Source organism: Erythrolamprus reginae, chromosome 4 (genome assembly GCF_031021105.1).
Source record: "Erythrolamprus reginae isolate rEryReg1 chromosome 4, rEryReg1.hap1, whole genome shotgun sequence".
Taxonomy (NCBI): domain Eukaryota; kingdom Metazoa; phylum Chordata; class Lepidosauria; order Squamata; family Dipsadidae; genus Erythrolamprus; species Erythrolamprus reginae.
In genome coordinates, this window is record NC_091953.1 from 5,048,573 (window position 1) to 5,074,859 (window position 26,287).

The 26,287-nt window shown below is 39.9% G+C and overlaps 1 protein-coding gene across 3 annotated transcripts in view; it reads right to left on the reverse strand.

Moving 5' to 3' along the window:
- Positions 1 to 26,287, reverse strand: part of GAB2 (GRB2 associated binding protein 2) — a 156,081-nt gene that overhangs the window by 83,574 nt on the left and 46,220 nt on the right. The window contains exon 1 of one of the 3 annotated variants that reach the window (XM_070749529.1): positions 25,743 to 25,920. The exons of the other annotated variants lie outside the window; for them this stretch is intronic. The gene's annotated coding sequence lies outside the window, so the exon portion shown is untranslated. Of the gene's footprint in view, positions 1 to 25,742; positions 25,921 to 26,287 lie in introns of those variants that run through there. 3 annotated transcript variants of the gene reach the window in all.

The following is a 26,287-nucleotide window of genomic DNA, read 5'->3' on the forward strand; positions in this document are numbered from 1 at the left end:
ACAACATATAAAGCACTTCTAAGTCCAATGAACAGAAATAATTAGTTTAAGATATTTTAAAATAGAATAGAATAGAATTTTATTGGCCCAGTGTGATTGACACACAAGGAATTTGTCTTGGTGCAGATGCTCTCAGCGTACATAGAAGAAAAAGATACATTTGTCAAGAATCATGGGGTACAACACTTAATAATAATAATAATTAATAGTAATACGGTAATAATTTATTGGATTTGTATGCCGCCCCTCTCCGTGGACTCAGGGTGGCTAACAACAATAATAAAAACAGCATGTGACAATCCAATTAATAAAACAACTAAAAACCCTTATTATAAAACCAAACATACACACAAACATACCATGCATAACATGTAATGGCCTAGGGGGAAGGAATATCTCAACTCCCCCATGCCTGGCAGTATAAGTCAGTCTTGAGTAGTTTACGAAAGACAGGGAGGAAGAAGAAAAACGTAGATACTGGATAAGATGTTGTCTACTGCAATATTATCCAGACCTCAAACCAGGTTTAATGCAAATGGATGAAGCTGGCTTCTGAAAATATGGTGTCTTGCTTAACAGCCATATTAATAAAAGGTCATAAAATCTGATACGATCTCATTGTACTCGCTTAAATAATGAATTTTCTGGCCTCAATCAAGAGCTGTAAATTGAAAACTATCTGTACTGTAATATGGAAATGCATTTATTCGTTTGCTCCTAAATTAAAACAAAAAAAAAAGGCATTCAAACAATGTGTGATGAAAGCTACTGCAATATGTTAACAAATGTATTTATTTATTTGCTCCTAGAGCCAAATTAAAAAAAGAAAAGAAAAGATACTTCCAAACTACGAAATAAAAGCTGAAGTCATCCTGGCAGTGTCTGATGATTATTCAAAATAGCTCAGTTTCTTATTTCTTTGAAGGTACAGTATTGATTTTGGATACCAGCACAAGAGAAAGAAAGAGAGAATGGATTCTATTTTTGTATACAGCCTCTCTGCTTGCAGCAAATCCTTCAGCTAATTTTCCTAAGGAGCTTCTAATCTGAGTTGCATTAAAAAAAAAAGGAACATTACAAAAAAAAAAGCTTTCTCAGAAATCTTTACTATGTGGGTAACATATGATTCTACAGAGGAATCATTGAGTCTGTCATCTGCAGCTCTATAACTGTCTGGTTTGGTGCTGCAACCCAACAAGACCGACACAGACTTCAGAGGAGAATCAGAACTGCAGAAAAAACAATGGCTGCCAACCTGCCTTCCATTGAAGACCTGTGTACTGCACGAGTCAAAAAGAGGGTGCGGAAAATATTTACTGACCCCTCACATCCTGGACACAAACTGTTTCAACTCCTACCCTCAAAACGTCACTACAGAGCACTGCACACCAAGACAACTAGACACAAGAACAGTTTTCCCCCGAACGCCATCACTCTGCTAAACAAATAATTCCCTCAACACTGTCAAACTATTTACTAAATCTGCACTTCTATTCTACTAGTTTTTCTCATCATTTCCTCCCACTTAGGACTGTATGACTGTAACTTGTTGCGTGTATCCTAAGATTTTTATTAATATTGATTGTTTCTTCATTGCTTATTTGACCCCTATGACAATCATTAAGTGTTGTACTACATAATTCTTGACAAATGTATATTTTATTTCATGTACGCTGAGAGCATCTGCACCAAGACAAATTCCTTGTGTGTCCAATCACACTTGGCCAATAAAGAATTCTATTCCATTCTATTCTGTTTATTCAATTTTTATGCCGCCCTTCTCCTTAGACTCAGGGTGGCTTAGAACATGTTAACAACATGTCGCCAGGCTTGGGGAAGTTGATATTCTCCGTAGCTACTATGATTTATGTATGGTTTGCTTGGGTTGTGTGATTCATTTTTATAAGGGTTTTAATCTGTTTTTTAATATTGGACTTGTACATTGTGTATTGTGCTGTGAGCTTGGCCAATAAAATTCTATTCTGTTCTGTGTTTGGCCAAATAACAACAATTTTTTTTAAAAGCTTGGAATCGGGTCCAGGAGCCAGTAGCATGTAGCCGATAAGTTACATCGACCAATAGTTCTTCCTCCAGGTAGGTGGTAGTTAGCATTGAGAGATGTTCAGACTGCATGGAAGAATCGTTGGTTCAGCTCTGTGACAAAATGTTTTGCTTTCTTATTCAGGAAATTGTTCTCCAAGGGTTTGCAACAAAGAATAATTCAGATTCTCTTTCCTTACAGGATCAGACATAGGGGAACAAACCAGAGTACAGTGGTCCCTCTACTTAAGAACTTAATTCGTTCCGTGACCAGGTTCTTAAGTAGAAACATTCTAAAGTAGAAGCAATTTTCCCATAAGAATCCATGCAAAAGCAAATAATGTGTGCAAACCCATTAGGAAAGAAATAAAAGCTCGGAATTTGGGTGGGAGGAGGAAGAGGAAGAAGAGGAGGAGGACAGTCGCTGCCGAAGGAAGGAGGTGAGGTGAGGGGAATTTAAAAAGGGTTTATTCCCTCTCCAAGCACCCAGAGAAAGGAAAATGCTCCCTTCGCTCTGGACTGCCAAAGCCTTCTTAAGCACCACTGAAAGGCTCCTCTGGTAGCCCAGAAAAGCCCGAGATGGCCGGGATTAAAGGGGGAATGGCGGGAAACTGGCTGGGCCTTTGTGCTGCTCTCAAATTTCCTGGGAAATTTTTCCGGGCTCTGAAAATGGTTCTGAGCGGAGCAATTGTAGCTCCTTTCTATCTTATGTGTTTCGTCTGGTCCTTTCATGTTTGTTTGTAATGTTTTGTGTTTTATTTGAAAACAATAAAAAATATTTCAAAAAGAAAATGGTTCTTAAGTAGAGTAAAAAAAAATCTTGAGCACCGAGTTCTTATCTAGAAAGTAGAGGCGTTCTTAGATAGAGGTACCACTGTATTTGCTTACCTGCCCTATTAGTAAATATGAGCGCGCGAGCATGCTAGTTATGCATGCAATACTTCTACACATAAGCATAGCCTTCCACACATGCCTTTACTTATGCACGCATGAACCTAATAAATCTAATAAATAAATAAATAAATATTTTCTATTCTATTCTATTCCATGTTTTCTACTCTATTCTATATTTTCTATTCTATTCTATTCTGTTCTATTCTATTCTATTCCATGTTTTCTACTCTACTCTATTCTATTCTATATTTTCTATTCTATTCTATTCTGTTCTATTCTATTCCATATTTTCTATTCTATTCTGTTCTATTCTATTCCATATTTTCTATTCTATTCTATTCTGTTCTGTTCTATTCTATTCCATATTTTCTATTCTATTCTATTCTGTTGTATTCCATATTTTCTATTCTGTTCTATCCTATTCTATCCTATTCTATTCTAGATTTCCTAACCTTGAGAACAATTAATTAGTGGAACAGCTTGCCTCCAGAAGTTGTTAATGCTCCAACACTGGAAGATTTTAAGAAAATGTTGGCTAACCATGTGTCTGAAGTAGTGTAGGGTTTCTTGCCTAAGCAGGGGGTTGAACTTCTCCTCCTCCTGATGATGATGATTATCATCATCATCATCATCATCATCATCATGTCAGTACAACACAGCAAACAAGATCACTCTGCTGGATTTTGTATTTCATCACCAGTCGGGCCCTTCCCAAGCACCTAGGACTGTGTGATGTAGCGGCAAATTATGTTTGCCCATCCCAGTAAAGCGGCCTTTTGCAATTGACAGATGGAGATTTTGTCAATTCCAATGGTTTTCAAATGTCCACTGAGATCCTTTGGCCCTGCGCCCAGCGTGCCAAGTACCACTGGGACCACTTTCACTGGCTTCTGCCAGAGTCGTTGCAGCTCGATTTTTAGATCTTCGTATTTCACTAATTTCTCTAGCTGCTTCTCCTCAATTCTGCTGTCCCCTGGGATTGTGATGTCAATGATCCATACTTTCTTTTTCTCCACAATCAGGATGTCTGGTGTGTTATGCTTCAGAATTCGGTCAGTCTGAAGTCGGAAGTCCCACAGTAGTTTTGCTTGCTCATTTTCGATCACTTTTTCGGGCTTATGATCCCACCAGTTCTTTGCCACTGGTAAATGGTAGTTCCGGCACAAGTTCCAGTGGATCATCTGTGCCACAGCATCATGTCTATGCTTGTAGTCAGTCTGTGCGATCTTTTTGCAGCAGCTGAGTATGTGATCGATTGTTTCATCTGTTTCTTTACAGAGTCTGCACTTTGGATCGTCTGTTGATTTTTCAATTCTGGCTTTGACAGCATTTGTTGTTGTTGTTGTTGTTGTTGTTGTTATTATTATTATTATTATTATTATTATTATTATTATTATTATTATCATCCAAAAAGTACAGCATCTGCAATGGGCTACTGTAGATCCGATTCACCTTGATTTGCAAAAGCTCCCCAGTTCCTTTGCTCTTTTCCCCTCTCTTCCCTCTGAAACCACCAAGACGTATCATCCCCCTGTGTTTGCAGAGAGAAAAGTCTGCGTTTTGACATTTGTGGTTTGCTGCCAGAGTATTAATAGTTTGCGGGGTTGGAAATAACCCTGGCTTAGGCTGCAAATGCCTTGAGCCCTCGCAGGTTATAAACACTCCTGCCTCTTATAGTTGGGATTAGGTTTTAAAAATACATTTTATTGCTTTCTAAAATAATGGCAGGGGAGAAATAAGATACAAAAGCCAAATGTACATCATTAAAAAAAAACCCACACAGCAAGGGCTTAAAAAAAATAAGTGAAAACATACAACAGGAAAAAATATGAAGTATACTCTAGTTACTTCTAGATATAATTATCTAATGCAAACAGTTTGCAAGTATACACACCTAAGTAGACCTTGAGGTATGACCGTAATTGAACCCAGAATTAGTTGTGTAGGTCAATAAACAAGACCTCCTGTGCACCTAACTTTAAAAACCTTTTTTAAAGGCCTCAAATTCTGCAAAAATGAATTTTATATTTCATTATATTTAGCTCTACAAAGGTCACGTCTCTAGACAGATCTTCGCATAAGTAGCAAGTGTATTTTTATTTATTATTTATTTGTATCCCACTATTATTATTTTTATAAGTAACTCAAGGTGGTAAACTTATCCAACCCCCCTTCCTCCTCCTATTTTTCCCACAACAACAACAACAACCCTTTGAGGTGGGTTAAAACTGACCCAAAGCCAATCTCTCTAATCTATTCTTCAACCCTATCAGTAAATGGGGCCATGTACACTGCTCAAAAAAATAAATAAAGGGAACACTTAAGCAACACAATATAACTCCAAGTAAATCAAACTTCTGTGAAATCAAACTGTCCACTTAGGAAGCAACACTGATGGACAATCAATTTCACCTGCTGTTGTGCAACATTCAACTTTGTACAGAACAAAGCATTCAATGGGAATATTTCATTCATTCAGATCCAGGATGTGTTTTTCGAGTGTTTCCTTTATTTGTCTGAGCAGTATACTGTACAGTATTTATCTTTCAAATGTTGCAACATCACTCTTTTAGCTATAGCAGGGACATTCCCTTTAGGTCTTGGGGTGGAATTAAATATTTGGCCTTGGTTGCAGTGGAATTAAATACTTGGCCTCAAGAAGAAGGGAAGCAGATCAGCTGAGGATTAATCATTAGATTTGGTCAGCTTGAATCCTCAATGTATAAGGAAAAAAGCATCATTTGGTCCAAATTGGCAATAGGCTGTTGTTCCTAAATAGTCCAATTTCACAATTACAAAATCCAAGTCCTTCTTGCCTGCCTGCCTGCCTTCCCTCCCTCCCTCCCTCCCTCTTTCTTTCTCTATCTATCTATCTATCTATCTATCTATCTATCTATCTATCTATCATCTATCCATCTATCCATCTATCCATCTATCCATCTATCCATCTATCCATCTATCCATCTATCCATCTATCCATCTATCCATCTATCCATCTATCCATCTATCCATCTATCCATCTATCCATCTATCCATCTATCCATCTATCTATCTATCTATCTATCTATCTATCTATCTATCTATCTATCTTTTTTCTTTCTTTCTTTCTCTTTCGCTCTCTCTCCCTTTCTCTCTCTATTTTCTTTCTCTTTCATTTTTCCTTCCTTCCTTTCTTCATTTCCTTCTTTCTCTCTCTTTTTTCCTTCCTACTTGCCTGCCTTCCCTCCCTCCCTCCTTCCTTCCTTCATTCATTCATCCAGATTTTTCCCTGCTTGCCTGCCTGCCTTCTTTCTTTCTTTCCTTTCTTTTTCTTTCTTTTCTTTCTTTCTCTTTCCTCCCTCTCTCTTTCTACTTTTTTCTTTCCTTCCTTCCTTCCCTCCTTCATTCTTCCTTCCTTCCTTCCCTCTTCCTCCCTCCTTCCTTCCTTCTCTCACTCCCTCCCTCCTTCACTTTCTTATTTCTTTCCCCTTCTCCCTCTCTCCCTCCTTTGCTTAATGACCACACTATTCCTTTAATTGCAATGATTGGCTTAAGCCTATGGATAAAAATAATTGTAAAATTAGGCCAAACTCACTTAACAACTGCCTTGCTGAACAATTTGGGGTTCAACTGTGGCCTTTTGAGACCTGAGATCTGGGCCAAGGTTTTAGAAAATGGCATTTTTGCACTTTGGCTAAGGAAACTTCAAGTTGAGACTGACATAAAAGAGACTTAATTTTTTTTTAGCCGGGAAGCAGGAAAAATAAAAAAATAAAAAGTTTAAAACTCTATCTTTAGCGAGAAACAATAATAAAGCTAAAGGAAACTCAGAACAACTTAATCTTAAATGACCTTGAACATATTTTTCGTGATCTCGAAAGTCACTTCAGTCAAGGAACAAAACTTACGGGGAGACCAAAGAGTAACTTAGCAACTACTATGTTTTTTCTGAATTTTTATAGTCTTGGAGATTTTTTTTTCTTTTTGGGAGAAATATGGAATGCCACTGCCGGCCAAAATAAATAGAATGGGGGTGGACCGAATTCTTCCCCATAGCGGTTATTTATTTATTTAAAAAAATAACTGTACACATGAGGAAAACAAAACAAAACAGGTCTTTAAAAGAAATGAGAATCTGGAGGCTGAAAAGAGATCGGTTTAATTAAATCTGTCTGGGGAGGGTAAATTATTTCTCCCCCCACTTCCCAGCCTCCTGGGTGGGAAAATAGGATTTAGTCCAGGGGTGGATTCCCATTCCTGCTCTGCGCATAGCTTTACTTCTTCTTCATGCGCATACGTGCACCGCAGTGTGGTTTTGCTTCTGCACATGTGCAGATAGAGCACTGGATAGAGCGCTGGTGAGACCTCATGTGGAATACAGTGTTCCCTCGATTTCCGCAGGGGATGCGTTCTGAGACCGCCCGCGAAAGTCGAATTTCCGCGAAGTAGAGATACGGAAGTAAATACACCATTTTTGGCTATGGACAGTATCACAAGCCTTCCCTTAACACTTTAAACCCCTAAATTACCATTTCCCATTCCCTTAACAACCATTTATTCACCATTATTACTGGTACTCACCGTTGAATAAGGCACTTAGTGATCCTGATATTTATAAACATAATTATTTATTAACAATAATTTTTTTTTTGTTATTTACAGTGATCCCCCGAGTTTCGCGATCCCGATCATTGCGAATCGCTATATCGCGATTTTTCCACCTGATGACGTCACTCCCTTCCTTTCTCATCTTTCTTTCTCTCTCTCTCTTTCTCTATCTTGCTTCTTCCTCTCTCACACTCTCTTCCTCCCTCTCTCATCTCTTTCTTTCCTTCTCTCTCTTTCTCTATCTCTCCCCCTCTTGCTCTCGAGCAGCGGGCGGCACCCAGGGAAGGTTCCTTCGGCCGCCCACCAGCTGATCTGCTCGGCAGCGCGGCAGCAGCGAGGAGCCGAAGATGGGGTTTCCCCGTTGCCTGGGCAACGGGGAAACCCCATCTTCGGCTCCTCGCTGCTGCCGCGCTGCAAGCGAGCAGCAAGCGAGCGGCAAGCGAGCAGCCGGGCGGGCGGACGAACGGGCAAGCAGCAAGCGATCTTGGGGTTTCCCCTTTGCCTGGGCAACGGGGAAACCCCATCTTCGGCTCCTCGCTGCTGCCGCGCTGCAAGCGAGCAGCAAGCGAGCGGCAAGCGAGCAGCCGGGCGGGCGGACGAACGGGCAAGCAGCAAGCGATCTTGGGGTTTCCCCTTTGCCTGGGCAACGGGGAAACCCCATCTTCGGCTCCTCGCTGCTGCCGCGCTGCAAGCGAGCGGCAAGCGAGCGGCCAGGCGGGCGGGCGAACGGGCAAGCGGCAAGCGATCTTGGGGTTTCCCCTTTGCCTGGGCAATGGGGAAACCCCATCTTCGGCTCCTCGCTGCTGCCGCGCTGCGGAGCAGATCAGCTGTTGGGCGGCCGAAGGGGTCTTCCCCGCCGCCCACACGCAAACTCCACCATCTGCGCATGTGCGGCCATGGAAAAAGGGGCGCGCATGCGCAGATGGTGTTTTTACTTCCGCGCCGCTACATCGCGAGAAATCGATTATTGCGAGGGGTCTTGGAACGGAACCCTCGCGATAATCGGGGGATCACTGTATTTGCAAAAATTATTAGTTTGTTGATGCCGTATGACATCATCGGGCGGGGAAAAACGTGGTATAGAAAAAAAACCCGTGAAGTATTTTATAATTAATATTTTTTGAAAAACCGTGGTATAGGCTATTCGCAAAGTTCAAACCTGCAAAAATCGAGGGAACACTGTACTGTGTTCAGTTCTGGAGACCTCACCTACAAAAAGATATTGACAAAATTGAACGGGTCCAAAGACGGGCTTCAAGAATGGTGGAAGGTCTTAAGCATAAAACGTATCAGGAAAGACTTCATGAACTCAATCTGTCTAGTCTGGAGGACAGGAGGGAAAGGGGGGACATGATCAAAACATTTAAATATGTTAAAGGGTTAAATAAGGTCAAGGAAGGAAGTGTTTTTAATAGGAAAGTGAACACAAGAACAAGGAGGTGAGAAGCAACGTGAGAAAATGTCCAGGTCCAAAACTTCAAGTCTGGTATTCTATTAATAATAATAATTAAGGTTTGATTGGATAGTTCATGGGGTATATTATGGTTTTACTGTTCTTTATTAACTAATATTTGGCAGAAGGAAAAGGGGGGACATGATCGAAACATTTAAATATGTTAAAGGGTTAAATAAGGTTCAGGAGGGAAGTGTTTTTAATAGGAAAGTGAACACAAGAACAAGGGGACACAATCTGAAGTTAGTTGGGGGAAAGATTAGAAGTAATGTGAGAAAATATTATTTTACTGAAAGAGTAGTAGATCCTTGGAACAAACTTCCAGCAGATGTGGTTGTTAAATCCACAGTAACTGAATGTAAACATGCCTGGGATAAACATATATCCATTGTAAGATTAAATACAGGAAATAGTATAAGGGCAGACTAGATGGACCATGAGGTCTTTTTCTGCCGTCAGTCTTCTATGTTTTTATGGTTCTGTGTTTATTATATTGTATTAATGGCAGTTCAATACTAACATTTCTCAAAAACCATGTAAAGATGATCTAGAACAACTTGCACTTCATCCAGAATAGATGTAACGAATCATGAGACATAAGAAGCCACAAATGTTATTTAATTAGTGCATGTTTTCAGAGGTCAAATACCTCTTTTCTTCACTTCTATTCAAAAGGGCATTGATTGTACTTCCACTTGATCAGTGGATTTATTTTTGGTCATTTGAAAAAAAATACTTGAGCAACATCCACGAATGGGGAGCACAAAGCTGTAAAGCCATCATTTCCCTTGAAACACAATTTGAGTACCGCATCTCAGACATTAGCACCCTTGAAAATGTCCAGAGATACTTCACCAGAAGTATCCTCTCGTAACAGAATACCGTATGAAACTAGATTTGCAATCCTGGGCCTAGAAAGCTTAGAACTAAGACGCCTTAAACACGATCTAAGTATTGCCCACAAGATCATATGCTGCAACGTCCTACCGGTCAATGACTACTTCAGCTTCAGCCGCAACAACACAAGAGCACGCAACAGATTCAAACTTAATACGAACCGCTCCAAACTTGACTGTAAAAAATATGATGTCAACAATCGAGTTATCGAAGTGTGGAACTCATTATCGGACTCAGTAGTGTCAACCCCTAACCCCCAACATTTCTCCCTTAGACTCTCCACGATTGACCTCTCCAGGTTCCTTAGAGGTCAGTAAGGGGCGTATATGGGTGCACTGGTGCGCCTTTCATCCCCTGTCCAATTGTCTTTCCTCTCTTTCACCTATCATATATATTCTCTTCCTCTCATATATCCTCTCCTCTAAGTTCACTTTTACCCTTATATATATTATCACATGTCTATCTTTCTTCCTATGTATTTGTGCATTGGACAAATGAATAAATGAATGAATGAATGAATGAATGAATGAATGAATGAATAAATAAATCTCTGATGTGCAGGATTGAAAAGTGCAGTGAGGCAACTGATGGAAAAACCCACAGAGCTGCAGAATTTCAAAGAAAAGACCAACTTAATCTCAAATACTCCCTTTTCAAAATAATTCAGGGCCTCATGTGGAAATGACCTAAAACAGGATCGGAAAAACTTTCTGGAACAAAGGGGAGTAATGAGAAAACCAGTGTGGTGCAGTGTTGTATTATTTACTGTTATGAGCTGCCCTGAGTCCCATTGGGATTGAGGGGCATAGAAGTCAAGTTAATTAAATTAAATTAAATTAAATTTCTTCTTGTCCCATGAGGGATCCTCAACCATAACTGATGGCCATTATAGCTCCTTCAAGAAACCACAGTGAGAACAAGTCCTCCCTTAGCATTGTTTCCGGTGACAATTCAAAGTGTTGCTTATGACCTATAAAGCCCTTCATGGCACCGGACCAGATTACCTCAGGGACCGCCTTCTGCTGCACGAATCCCAGCGACCAGTTAGGTCCCACAGAGTGGGCCTTCTCCGGGTCCCGTCAACTAAACAATGTCGTTTGATGGGACCCAGGGGAAGAACCTTCTCTGTGGTGGCCCCGGCCCTCTGGAACCAACTCCCCCCAGAGATTAGAATTGCCCCCACCCTCCTCGCCTTTCGTAAGCTTCTTAAAACCCACCTCTGCCATCAGGCATGGGGGAACTGAGATATTCTTTCCCCCTAGGCCTTTACAATTTACGCATGGTATAGTCTGTATGTATGTTTGGTTTTTATAATAAGGTTTTTTTTGGATTGGATTGTTACATGTTGTTTTTATCATTGTTGTTAGCCTCCCCGAGTCTACGGAGAGGGGCGGCATACAAATCCAATAAATAAATAAAATAAATAAATTGTTGCGCTCATATCTGAGCAAAATCTGGAGATCACATCCCACATCCCAGAACCAAAATTAAATGGTGGGAAGAACGTACTGGAAATACCAACCTTCTTCTCTCTAATTGAATGGATGCTTTCCAATATGCCCTTCATGGCATCGGACCAGAATATCTCCGGAACCACCTTCTGCCGCACGAATCCCAGCGACCAGTTAGGTCCCACAGAGTTGGCCTTCTCCGGGTCCCGTCGACGAAACAATGGCGTCTGGCAGGACCCAGGGGAAGAGCCTTCTCTGTGGCAGCCCCGACCCTCTGGAATCAACTCCCCCTGGAGATTAGGATTGCCCCCACCCTCCTTGCCTTTCGTAAACTCCTTAAAACCCACCTCTGCCGTCAGGCATGGGGGAATTGATTCCCCTGGGCTGTTTCCGTCTTATGTATGGTTTGTATGAGACGCATGATTGTTTTTACATTAAGGGGTTTTAAATTGTTTTTACTTATTGGATTTGTACTGTTTTTATTGTTGTGAGCCGCCTCTAGTCTCTGGAGAGGGGCGGCATACAAATCTAATAAATAATAATAATAAATAAATAATAATTATATGCCTGGAAATCAAATCCAGAGAATTTAGAATAGAATAGAATAGAATTTTATTGGCCAAGTGTGATTGGACACACAAGGGATTTGTCTTGGTGCATATGCTCTCAGCGTACATAAAATAAAATATACATTTGTCAAGAATGATATGGTACGACACTTAATGATTGTCATAGGGGTCAAATAAGCAATGAAGAAACAATATTAATAAAAATCTTAGGATACAAGCCATCCCTAGAAATAATCTCAGTTTGAAACTCCAGCACATTTGGAAAGTGAGTGACTCATGTTCTTGTGATGTGTGCAATTCACGAGACCCATTTACTTATAATTTAGATTTCGAAGGCTGCCTCATTCCACACTGACCCTGCAGATATTCAAAACAAGCTCGACACTTAAGATAAAATTAAAAATAAACAAAATCACTTGAAGCAAATATTATGGGAAGGAACACAAATACACTGCTATTTCTCAACTTCAATCGAGCCCACAATTTATGTTCCTAAGTGAGACAATTTGTTAAGTGAGTTTTGTCCCATTATTGATCCTTTTTTTTTTGCCAAAGTTGTTAAGTGAATCACCACATTTGTTAAGTGAATCTGACTTCCCCCTTGACTTCGCTAATCGGAAGATTGCAAGAAGGGATCACTCTGCAACCGTCATAAATATGAATCACTTTGCAAAACATCTGATTTTTGAATGGTCGTAAGTGTGAAAAGTGATTGTAAGTCACTTTTTTCCAGTACTGTTGTGTCGTCAAATAGCCACTAAATGAACTGTTGTAAGTCAAAGATTATTATTATCCTCCGGGGCTCTGGAGAGGGGCAGCATACAAGTCTAATAAATAATAATAATAATAATAATAATAATAATAATAATAATAATAATAATTGTTCTGCCGCCGTGTCCCAACCGCCCGTAATTACAGGGTAATTAGTCCAAAAAGACACACACCACACGATAGAAGGAAAACCAAAAGTCTTTATCAACAGAAAAGCAGAAAAAACTCCCTTTTTAAATGTCAAAGGGATCTTCTGGTACACACAAGGCACAGGTTAAACGCAATCCAATTTCTCATCCAGTAACTGGGAAATTGAGTCCAATTCCAAAAATCCAGAAATTCCACACACAGTCTTGAACAGGGAAAAAACAAACCACGCTCTTGATGAACTATGAATCAGATAAACTTCCACGAGGCTAAACCAGCATGCTGCTCTTTTTATCTGTAGCACTAATTACAGCAGCCCCACCCAACCACAGGTAGCCTCACTTATCTCCTGTAATAATCCTTCAGTTGTTCTCTCCTATGCATCACTCTACGCATGCGTGGGTCCATCATAATCAGAATCCAGGGATGATAAGGATGATTGATCTCCTCCTGGGCTGTCTGCCAAACTCCCCCCTTCCCTGTCACTCACGCTTCCTTCGTCAGAGGAGACTTCATCGGCAGATTCTATCGGGAGCAAAACAGACCTGTGGCATGTAGATGTTTCCCCCACATCCGCCTCCACATTCCTTGGGGCAGGAGCTGGGCCAGAGCCAACCACAACAAATATTAATAATGATAGTAATGATAATAATGATAATAATGATAATAATAATAATAATAATAATAATAATAATAATCTGCAATTTCCTCATAGAGGGGCAAGATACAAGTCCAATAAACAAACAAACAAAATAAATAAATAAATAAAATTTAAATGTATAAGACTCTGTAGATACCGTATTTTTCAGAGTATAAGACGCACCCAAGTTTTGGGGCAGGAAAATAGGGAAAAAAACCCTGCCTACCAGGTATTCATCTGGCTAGCGTCTTTAGTCTGCTCAGCTTCAGCACATTATTTTATCCTCTGGTTAGGGCTTTAAAAACCTTATTTGGAGAGAGTAACAGTGAAAGAGCCTGCAAGCCGGTAAGAGCTGGGATCGTTGTTAGCATCTCATAAAGGCTGGAAAGAAACTTATTCGGAGTAAGTAGAGCAATGAAAAAAAGCCTGCAAAGACTAACCAAAGCATACAAAACTTTGGCCAGACCAATCCTTGAATGCAGCTCATCTGTCTGGAGCCCACACCGCATTTTGGACATAGATACACTGCTCAAAAATAAATAAATAAAGGGAACACTTAAACAACAGAATATAACTCCAAGTAAATGAAACTTCTGTGAAATCAAACTGTCCACTTAGGAAGCAACACTGATTGGCAATCAATTTCACAAGCTGTTGTGCACATTCAACTCTGTAGAGAACAAAGTATTCAATGAGAACATTTCATTCATTCAGATCCAGGATGTGTTATTTGAGTGTTCCCTTTATTTTTTTGAGCAGTGTATATTAGAAAACGTCCAGAAATACTTTATGAGAAGAGTCCTCCACTCTTCTACTCGCAACAGAATACCATATGCAACTAGGCTTAGAAAACATGGAGCATTGTTGCCTTAAACACGACCTTAGCCTAGCCCATAAAATCATCTGCTACAATGTCCTTCCTGTCAACGACTACTTCAGCTTCAACCACAACAACACATGAGCACACAACAGATATAAACTCAAAGTGAAACGCTCCAAACTCGACTGTAGAAAATATGTCTTCAGCAGCCGAGTTGTTAATGCATGGAACTCACTACCGGACTCTGTTGCTTCATCAGCAAACCCCCAAAACATTAGACTATCCACTATTGACCTCACCCGATTCCTAAGAGGTAAAAAAGCGGCATGCCTACTATCCCTGTCCTAACTTTCTCTCTTATTAGTACCAATATCTCTGTATACTACCAATATGCACTTAACAAATAAAATAAAATAGATAAATAGATGGAAGGAAGGAAGGAAAGGAAGGAAGAAAGTAAAAAGAAAAAGAAAGAAAGAAAGAAAGAAAGAAAGAAAGAAAGAAAAACTTTTCGGAGAGAGTAACTGTTGTGGTTAGCTCTGGCCCAGCTTCTGCCCCAAGGACTGTGGATGTGGGGGAGACATCCACATGCTGTAGGCCTGTTTTGCCCCCGGTGGAATCTGCTGATGAAGGCTCCTCTGACCAAGAAGACATGAGTGACAGGGAGGAGGAGAGTGGGGCAGACAGCTCAGAAGGAGATCAATTATCTAGCTCCTCCTTGGATTCAGAACAAGAGTTAATGATACAGCCACGCATGCGGAGAGCGATGCATAGGCAGCAACAACTGAGAGATTATTATCAAAGAAAATGAGGCCACCTGTGGTTGGGTGGGGCTGTGGTCATTAGTGAGGCTGCTATAAAGAACAGCCTGTGGGTTTGGCCATTGTGGAGGATTATCTGATCGTTGTGTTTCATGACTGCTTTGCTGACTTTGACCTTTGTGTGCTGATTTTCCCCCGCTTTGAAACTAATCCAGAGCAAAGTGTGTTTCACTTTGTGAAAGAAGAAGGACTGTGAATTGCCTCACAGCTGCAAGCTAAGTATCACAGAACTGATAAGGGACTAGTATAAATTACCAGTTTGTTTGGAGACCGGTGCTCTTTGCTATACCAAAAGAGGGCTTGGTTTAAGTGAATTTTCATTATAAAGAACATTGTTTTGAATTTTCAAATGTGTGTGTGTCTGAAATTTGTACCTGTGAATTTTTGGGAGGAGTCTACCGGAGAGCCCGACAGAACAATAATAATGAAAAAGCCTACAAAGTAAGAATTGGGAAGATTGTTAGCACCCAGTTAGGGTTGGGGAAAAAAAGCTTTAAAAAAAGCTACATTCCGATTATAAGACGCACCCAAATTTTCAGCCTCTTTTAGGGAGGAAAAAAGTGTGTCTTATACTCTGAAAAATACGGCATTCAAAAATCATATTCGATGCTTAAAACACAACAAAAATAACCTAGAAGCAAATATTAGGGGGAGAAACAGACCCACACAGCCCTCTAAGTAGAACAAACTTTTGACAGCAGACAAACGCATCTTAATATTTCCCAGATTTTGGGGGCGCGTAGGGTGGAACACGTTTCAATGAATCATGTAAAAGTTGGCGGGGCAATTTGAACCAGCTCTGTGGGACAGTTTGACCCTTGAGATTTGGGTGGCCCCAACTAAAAGTCCTTTTGTAAAACTCCAAAGGATCGGCCGTCCTCTCGAGCCTAGGGCCGGTAATGAATCCATGTTTACAGGGGCATAAATTCCGATCTCAACTGCCGCTTTGGTTTATGCTCGGATGCTGTTACATTTTTATGATAGCTCTTAATAGGTTTCGAAGCCACCCAGAGTTATTATGAGTGAGGGGGGGGGGGGAGGATTAGGAAAAAATTCTTCCTGTCCAACAGAATGGATTTGTGGATTTCTTTCCCACTGTGGGAAGCTATACCCAGGGGTGGGCTACTGCTCGGACAGTGAGCAGTGGGGTAGCAAAAATGGAGCTCCACCCCAGAGCATCTGTTCTGCCGGCGTGTCTCAACCACCTGTAATTACAGGGTAATTAGTCCAGGAAGACACACACCACACGATAAAAGGAAAACCCAAAAGTTTTTATAAACAGAAAAACAGAAACAGATCCCTTTTTAAATGTCAAAGGGATTTTCTGGTACACACAAGGCACAGGTTAAATGCAATCCAATTGCTCACCCAATAACTGGGAAATTGAGTCCAATTCTAAAGTCTAGAGAGTCCACACACAATCTTGAACAGCACAAAAACCACGATCTTGACAAAACAATGAATCAGATAAACTGCCACAAGGCTAAACCAGCACGCTGTTCTTTTTATCTGTAGCACTAATTACAGCAGCCCCACCCAACCACAGGTGGCCTCATTTTCTCTTGCAATAATCCTTCAGTTGTTGTCTTTTATGCATCACTCTACGCATGCGTGCATGTGTCATTAATTCTTGTTCAGAATCCAAGGATGATACAGATGATTGATCTCCTCCTGGGCTGTCTGCCAAACTCCCCTCTTCCCTGTCACTCATGCTTCCTTGGTCAGAGGAGGCTTCATCAGCAGATTCCATTGGGAGCAAAACAGGCCTGCGGCATGTGGATGTCTCCCCCACATAGAAACATAGAAGACTGATGGCAGAAAAAGACCTCATGGTCCATCTAGTCTGCCCTTATACTATTTCCTGTATTTTATCTTACAATGGATATATGTTTATCCCAGGCATGTTTAAATTCAGTTACTGTGGATTTACCAACCATGTCTGCTGGAAGTTTGTTCCAAAGATCTACTACTCTTTCAGTAAAATAATATTTTCTCACGTTGCTCACCTCCACATTCCTTGGGGCAGGAGCTGGGCCAGAGCTAACCACAATAGAACCCAATTTGCACTGAAAGATGTTGAAAGAAAATGCAGGGCATTCTGCATAAGCCATGGCCACAGCGTGATAGTAAAAATTTTGGTAGCCCTCCCTGGCTATACCCCTCCTAGAAGAATGAAATACAGTGGTACCTCTACTTAAGAACATAAGAGCCTAAGAAGAGCCCTGCTGAATCTTGCAAAAGCCCATCGAGTCCAGCCTTCTGTGTCACACAGTGGCCCACCAATTGTCCAGGGGGATCTTGAGCAGAAACAAATGGTACTCAAGAGAATCCTGCCTGCTGCAACCAACATAGAGACGGCACATGGACATCCATTTCAATAACCATGGATACACTTTCTAATCCTGCCTTGAAGTTATCAAGGCTGACAACTGTCACGACTAGTCATGGGTGAACCCAACGGTTTTCGGGTTCGGCAAGTTCGGCCGAATTTTACGCAACCCGAACCGAACCAGAACTCGAACCAGAACGGGAAATCCCTCCCATGAAGAGATTCCAGGGGCTTTGATGTCACCGGCAGGTTGCTAAGGACGCCAAGGTGATCACTTCCTGGATTCCATGGAATCCGCTCTCAAATTTCCTGGGAATTTTTTCTGGGCTCGGATTCTTAAGTAGAGGCAAAAAAAAAATCTTGAACACCCGTTTCCTATCTAGAAAAGTTCTTAAGTAGAGTCGTTCTTAGGTTAAGATACTACGGTATTCTTATTCTTTTGAACCATACCCATGTTGCCTGGAAATTGGATTTTAAAAATTGGACCCCCCCCCCCTTATTTGCCACTTAAAGTATTTTTCAGCATGGAAAGATAAATCTATGGATCCAATTATTCCACCCACCACAGAGTTGATGGGATTAGTAACCTATAAAGGAATCAGTGCTCAACATACTTCACTGTGGATAATTGCAATAAAACACAGCTACTGGTTATGATGTCTGGATATGATTTTTATGGACATATATGTGCCTGGCAACGATATGTGCCTGTCTATTTTTTTCTCTCTCCATAACTCTCTGTTTTTTAGTATTATCATTCCTCCTGTTAACTGTTTCATTAGTAATATAATATATAGTATAATATATATTTTTCATGCACCTTTACTTTTTTGAATGTTCCAGTTGTTTTTTGTGCATTTGATTTTTTAAAAATTCTATTTCTGGAGACCTGTGTATCTTGTATTTTAACTTTTAAATTCAATAACATACAAATATATATTCAATAACATATAAATATATATTATTTTAACTTTGTCTTGAATATATATGTAATATTATATACAGGTAGTTAAAATGCAAAATACCAAGCGCCCATAAAATAAAAAAGACCAAAAAACCCAACACAAAACAATTAAAACTTAAAAAAAGGAAAAAGTGTGAAAGAATAGAAGAGAGAGTATAGGATAAAATAATCAATGAGAGAATAAAAGAAAGATATAGGGATAGAAGAGAAGATATATGGGATATAGGAGAGACAATAGGACAGGGGTCGGAAGGCACTCTAGTGCACTTATGCACGCCCCTTACTGACCTCTTAGGAATCTGGAGAGGTCAACCGTGGACAGTCTAAGGGTAAAATGTTGGGGGTTAGGGGATGACACTACGGAGTCCGGTAATGACTTCCATACTTCGACAACTCTATTACTAAAGTCGTATTCCCTCGAGGTTCGACTACTGTAATGCTCTCTACATGGGGCTACCTTTGAAAAGTGTTCGGAAACTTCAGATCGTGCAGAATGCAGCTGCGAGAGCAGTCATGGGCTTACCTAGGTATGCCCATGTTTCACCATCACTCCGCAGTCTGCATTGGCTGCCGATCAGTTTCCGGTCACAATTCAAAGTGTTGGTTATGACCTTTAAAGCCCTTCATGGCACTGGACCAGAATATCTCCGAGACCGCCTGCTGCCGCACGAATCCCAGCGACCGATTAGGTCCCACAGAGTGGGCCTTCTCCGGGTCCCGTCAACTAAACAATGTCGGTTGGCGGGCCCCAGGGGAAGAGCCTTCTCTGTGGCGGCACCGGCCCTCTGGAACCAACTCCCCCCGGAGATTAGGACTGCCCCTACTCTTCCTGCCTTCCGAAAACTCCTTAAAACCCACCTTTGCCGTCAGGCATGGGGGAACTGAAACATCTTCCCCTGGGCATGTTTAATTTATATATGGTATGCCTGAGTGTATGTCTGTTAGTATATGGGGTCTTTTTTAAATCGTTAAATATTTTAAATCTGTTTAGATTATTTATGATTTGTTTCCACGTGTTGTGAGCCGCCCCGAGTCTTCGGAGAGGGGCGGCATACAAATCTAAGTAATAAATAAATAAATAAATTTTTTACAGTCAAGTTTGGAGCGGTTAATATTGAGCTTGAATCTGTTATGTGCTCTTGTGTTGTTGTGGTTGAAGCTGAAGTAGTCTTTGACAGGCAGGATGTTGCAGCATATGATCTTGTGGGCAATACTTAGATCTTGTTTAAGGCGTCTTAGTTCTAAACTTTCTAGGCCCAGGATTGAAAGTCTGGTCTCATAGGGTATTCTATTTCGAGTGGAGGAGTGAAGGGCTCTTCTGGTGAAGTATCTTTGGACATTTTCAAGAGTGTTAATGTCTGAGATGCGATATGGGTTCCAAACAGATGAGCTGTATTCGAGGATGGGTCTGGCAAATGTTTTGTAAACTCTTGTAAGCAGTGTGAGATTGCCAGAGCAGAAGCTACGTAGGATTAGGTTTACAACTCTTGAAGCCTTCTTGGCTATGTTGTTGCAGTGGGCTTTGGCACTTAAATCTTAGTATATCGAGGTCTTTAACCGAGTGGGGATTATCTGTGATAATTTGATTATTCAGTTCGTATTTGAAGTTCAGATTCTTCTTCCCAATTTGTAGGACAGAGCATTTGCTAGTTGAGATTTGGAGTTGCCATGTGTTAGACCACTCAGAAACAGAGTTCAGGTCTTTTTGGAGAGTAGTTGTGTTATCGGTGGTGTTGAAGAGTTTTACATTGTCGGCGAAGAGGACGCAGTTGCTTGTGATGTAATCGCAAAGGTCATTGATGTGGAGAAATGTGGAGCGTTGGTCCCAGTACAGTAGTACTGTAAAAGAATTTTATGAATTTTTAATGGATTTAAAATTTTCAACGGATTTAATGGATTTAAGCCCACTTTGAAAACCCATGAAATAGCGAATCCGCAAAAGATGAACCGCGAAGTAGCGAGTGATTATGGTATACACTATTTTTAATTGTTAAAAAGGAAAAAGGTGCTATATATGTGTGTGTTTCTCTTTGTGTGTATTACATATAAACACATACACACACATATATATATATATACATACTGTACACACACACACATTATTTTTACTTTTTTAAAAGACAAAGGATGCATGAAACACACACACACACAATTTTTTCGTGTTTCTTTTTTTGTCTTCAGTTCATAAAAGAAACAAAGGGGAAAACACATTTTTAAAAAACCAGGCTTTCTTCCTTAACAATCTTTCCAGCTTCTGGTTTCTTTCCAACTCAACTGCTGAATTCATTTGGATACGGCTGGTCAGCAGACTGAGTTTTGATCTATAATTGGACAGGGTGAGTGTACACTCTCTCTCTCTCTCTCTCTCTCTCTCTCTCTAAAAAAAGGAAAGACTTGATGAATATAACATGTTTCCAAAAAAGGAGATAGGAAAAATATTTTTTTTTTTAAAAAAACCCTCATTGTTAAATTGAAGAGAAATAAAGACTGCCCTGTGAAAATATTGACGTAAGCCCGTGTTTCTCGACCTTGGGAAATTTAAATGTCTCTACTTCAGCTCCCAGAATTCCCCAGCCATCTAAATCCTGCCTGGGGAATTCTGGGAGTTGTAGTCCACATATCTTAAAGTAGATTGAGGCATATTTTTCCCCCCAAATGCCATCATTCGAATGCCATTTCATGCCACAAAACACAAGTTTTCCGCTGAACTCTGCTAAACAACTAATTCCCTCTCATTTTATTATTTACTAAGACTGTATTATTACTATTCTTTTCATCCTTCCTAATACCTATCTCTTCCCACTTATGGCTATAACCATGTTGCTTGTATCTTTACAATATGTATCTTTATGAGCCGGGGTGGCGCAGCAGGTAGAGTGCTGTACTGCAGGCCACTGAAGCTGACTTGTAGATCTGAAGGTCAGCGGTTCAAATCTCATCACCTGCTCAAGGTTAACTCAGCCTTCCATCCTTCCAAGGTGGGTAAAATGAGGACCCGGATTGTGGGGGCCATAGGCTGGCTCTGTTAAAAAGTGCTGTTGCTAACATGTTGTAAGCCGCCCTGAGTCTAAGGAGAAGGGCGGCATAAAAATTGAATAAATAAATAAATAAATAAAATAAATCTTTACCATTTATATTGTTTTATTGTTTCCTAGTGTGATTTGATTTCTTATTAGTATCCTATCACTAAGTGTTGTGTCTTATGATTGTTGGTGAATATATTGTATTTGATCTTCATGTCCACTGAGAGCATCTGAACCAAAGACAAATTCCTTGTGTGTCCAATCACACTTGGCCAATAAAGAATTATATTATTCAAAGTAATGACCTATAAAGTCCTACATGGCATCGGACCAGAATACCTCCGGGACCGTCTTCTGCCGCACGAACCCCAGCGGCTGATAAGGTCCCACAGAGTTGGCCTTCTCCGGGTCCCGTCGACTAAACAATGTCCTCTGGCGGGCCCCAGGGGAAGAGCCTTCTCTGTGGTGGCCCCGGCCCTCTGGAATCAACTCCCCCCTGAGATTAGAACTGCCCCCACCCTCGTTGTCTTTCGTAAATTGCTTAAGACCCACCTATATCGCCAGGCATGGGGGAATTGAGACATCTCCCCCAGGCTTATAGAGTTTTATGTATGGTATGCTAGTGTTGCATGTTTTTTAAATGTTGGGGTTTTTTATGTTTTCTTTTAAATATTAGATTTGTCACATTGTACATTGTTTATTATTGTTGTGAGCTGCCCCGACTCTATAAATCTAATAAATTATAAATCTAATAAATAATAATAATAATAATAATTATTATTATTATTATTATTGTTGTTGTTGTTGTTGCTATTATTATTATTATTATTATTATTATTATTATTATTATTCTATTCTCTATTCTCCATCCTTTGACAAGATAATAGGGAGAAGAAACTGTTTCTGAGTGGTCTAACACATGGCAACTCCAAATCTCAACTAGCAAATGCTCTGTCCTACACATTGGGAAAAAGAATCTGAACTCCAAATGCGAACTGAATAATCAAATTATCACAGATAACCTCCACTTGGTTAAAGACCTCGGTATACTAATAACAAAAGATTTAAGTGCCAAAGCCCACTGCAGCAACATAGACAAGAAGGCTTCAAGAGTTGTAAACCTAATCCTACATAGCTTCTGCTCTGGCAATCTCACACACCAAAACTTTCGCCAGACCCATCCTCAAATACAGCTCATCTGTTTGGAACCCATATCGCATCTCAGACATTAACACCTTAGAAAATGTCCAAAGATACTTCACCAGAAGAGCCCTTCATTCCTCCACTCGCAACAGAATACCCTATGAAACTAGACTTACAATCCTGGGCCTAGAAAGGCTAGAACTAAGACTCCTTAAACAAGATGTAAATATTGCCCACAAGATCATATGCTGCAACGTCCTGCCTGTCAGCAACTACTTCAACTTCAACCACAACAACACAAGATCACATAACAGATTTAAACTTAATATTAACCGCTCCAAACTTGACTTAAAAAAATACGACTTCAGTAACCGAGTTGTCGAAGCGTGGAACTTATTACCGGACTCCATAGTGTCATCTCCAAACCCCTAAGATTTTACCCTTGGATTATTCATGGTTGACCTATCCAGATTCCTAAGAGGTCAGTAAGGGGCGAGTACAAGTGCACTAAAGTGCCTTCCGTGCCCTGTCCTATTGCTCTCCTATATCTCCTATACCTTTCTTCTATTCCTATATCTCTTCTTCTCTTCTTTCATTGATATGTTCTATTCCTATAACTTCTATTCTTTCTTAGATATATTTTACTATGAGTATATCCTCTATAACTTTCATCATGTGTTTTACTGTGTGTATACCCACTAAAACCCTCATTGTGTATTGGACAAAATCAATCAATCAATAAAATAAAATGCTTAATTAGCCAGGAATAAAATATAAATATAGAAACATAGAAACATAGAAGTCTGACGGCAGAAAAAGACCTCATGGTCCATCTAGTCTGCCCTTATACTATTTCCTGTATTTTATCTTACAATGGATCTATGTTTATCCCAGGCATGTTTAAATTCAGTTACTGTGGATTTACCAACCACGTCTGCTGGAAGTTTGTTCCAAGGATCTACTACTCTTTCATATTTTTCCTCAAACTTTCTAAAATACTATACTCTCCACTCTCTTGAATGTTCAACTAATTTCTTCTTCTTCTTTTTACTTGCACAAATCTCTAATTATATTTCACGCTTCCTCATTAGCATTCTGCTGGCTTATGAAAGGACCTGCCAAAGAATTTAGCATTGGCAGTCCTATTTAGCAGCTGAAAGAATCTGATGCTATCAGAAAATGAAGGCCGAGAGGATTATGATTATTTAGTCTGAAAGTTGTATAAATTAATCCACGCAGGCCAAGCTCTGGTTATCGGCTCAATTTAACCGAGCAGGACCAGAAATTTTAATGTGTTGAAGCTGTATATTTACCAGAGGAGCTGATAAAGTGAGGGTTTTTTTTTTTAAATTGAAGAGACATATTCAGGAATGGACAGTTGATTTTATAGCAATATGGAAGGAGTTTTTTACTGCCTGTTTCTTGACTTTCCAATCTGGTGTAAAGAGCTTGGGATTTCCTGGTGGCGTTCCATCCACATATAGGTTGTCCTCAACTTACAACAATTCATTTAGTGACTGCTAGAAGTTGCAACAGCACTGAAAAACATGGCTTATGTCCATGTTTCATACTTAAGACCATTGCAGTACCCCCAGGGTGATCAAAGTAACTAACTAACTAACAAATTAGTCCTCGGAGAGGGGCAGCATACAAATCTAAATAATAAATAAATAAATAAATAAATAAATAAATAAATAAATAAATAAATAAATAATAAAATAAATAAATTATGAAAAGTTACTTTTTTTCAATTCTGTTCTAACTTTGAATTGTCACTAACTGGACTGCGCCAACTCAGGAAGCTCAAACTGCCCAAGCAGCTGCTGATCCTGTTCTACAGAGGAATCATTGAGTCTGTCATCTACACCTCTATCACTGTCTGGTTCAGTTCTGCAACCCAACAAGACCGACCCAGACTTCAGAGGAGAATCAGAACTGCAGAAAAAACAATGGCTGCCAACCTGCCTTCCATTGAGGACCTGTAGACTGCACGAGTCAGCGGTGAAAATATTTACTGACCCCTCACATCCTGGACACAAACCGCTTCAACTCCAACCCTCATAACATTACTACAGAGTACTACACACCAAGACAATTAGACACAAGAACGTTTCCCCCCTGAATGCCATCACTCTGCTAAACAAATAATTCCCTCAACAGTGTCAAACTTTTTACTAAGTCTGCACTTCTATTTCTACTAGTTTTTTCTCATTATTCCTATCATCCTTTTCCTCCTACTTAGGACTGTATGACGGCAACTTGTTGCTTGTATACTAAGATTTTTATTAATATTGATTGTTTCTTCATTGCTGATTTGACCCCTATGACAATCATTAAATGTTGTACCACATGATTCTTGACAAGTGTATCTTTTTCTTTTATGGACGCTGAGAGCATCTGCACCAAAGACAAATTCCTTGTGTGTTCAATCACACTTGGCCAATAAAATTCTATTCTATTCTATTCTAAATCTATACTTTCTTTTATGTACACTGAGAGCATCTGCACCAAAGACAAATTCCTTGTGTGTCCAATCACACTTGGCCAATAAAATTCTATTCTATTCTAAATCTATATTTTCTTTTATGTACACTGAGAGCATCTGCACCAAAGACAAATTCCTTGTGTTTCCATATCACACATGGCCAATAAATAATAATTAATAATAATAATAATTAATAATAATTTATTAGATTTGTATGCCACCCCTCTCTGAAGACTTGGGGTGGCTCACAACAACAATAAACAATGCAGTACAAATCCAATAATTAAAACTATAATAATATAATAATTAACAATAATTTATTAGATTTGTATGCCGCCTCTCTCCGAAGACCTTTATAGCTAAAAAACCCACTATCATTTTAAAACAGTGAAAGAATTCTATTCTATACTGTTGTAAGTCACCTGTAATTGCAGTCTGATTTCATGGTGCCTTTACTACTTCAAAGTACATCCCTGGGCGCTCTCCAACATGATTGACTACAAGCAAAATTGCAGGAGCCCGAAGCCATAATTGCACCCGTTAGGAAGCTTTCAAGGCGTAAATCTACTCCTGGGTTTGTTGTGCAAACTTTTTTCCGCCCGATTAGCAAGGTAAATCCTTCCCTCTCCGCTTGCCTCCCGTTTTTTCCCCTTCTGCAAAAATTTATCTTAATTAAACTGCAGGAGAAGTGAAGTCTAATAAACTTACTCTTGCTCTGAACTCAAATCTCAAGCCAAGCAATTTAAAGAGCCCCGTAAATCAAATTGATGAAGCCGCTCGGAGAAACACTTCATTATGCGAGAGAAATGTCTTGTGTGTTTTCTATTTAGCAGCTACAAACCGAAAGCATTTTTTTTAAAAAAACAGCCCTAATGTGGCTTTAATTTTCTTTCTACAGGTTGCGATGGAGACCTGTAGCTTTTAAAATGCCACAGACTGCCTGCTTCCCGAAAAACTCCATTAATTGCTGATTTATATAGCTGCACAAATGCTAACTTCTTTTTGGAGCCTCTGGATCGGTTTTAGAGTAGAATGAGAGCAGACAAACCTCATTTATTTATCTGTTTAAAGCATTAACTCCCATGGTTTTTAGGTTAATCATTGAAATAAGGATGGGCTATCTTTGGGAGTTTATGCAGGCAATATACACTGCTCAAAAAAAATAAAAATAAAGGGAACACTTAAAGAACAGAATATAACTCCAAGTCAATCAAACTTCTGTGAAATCAAACTGTCCACTTAGGAAGCAACAC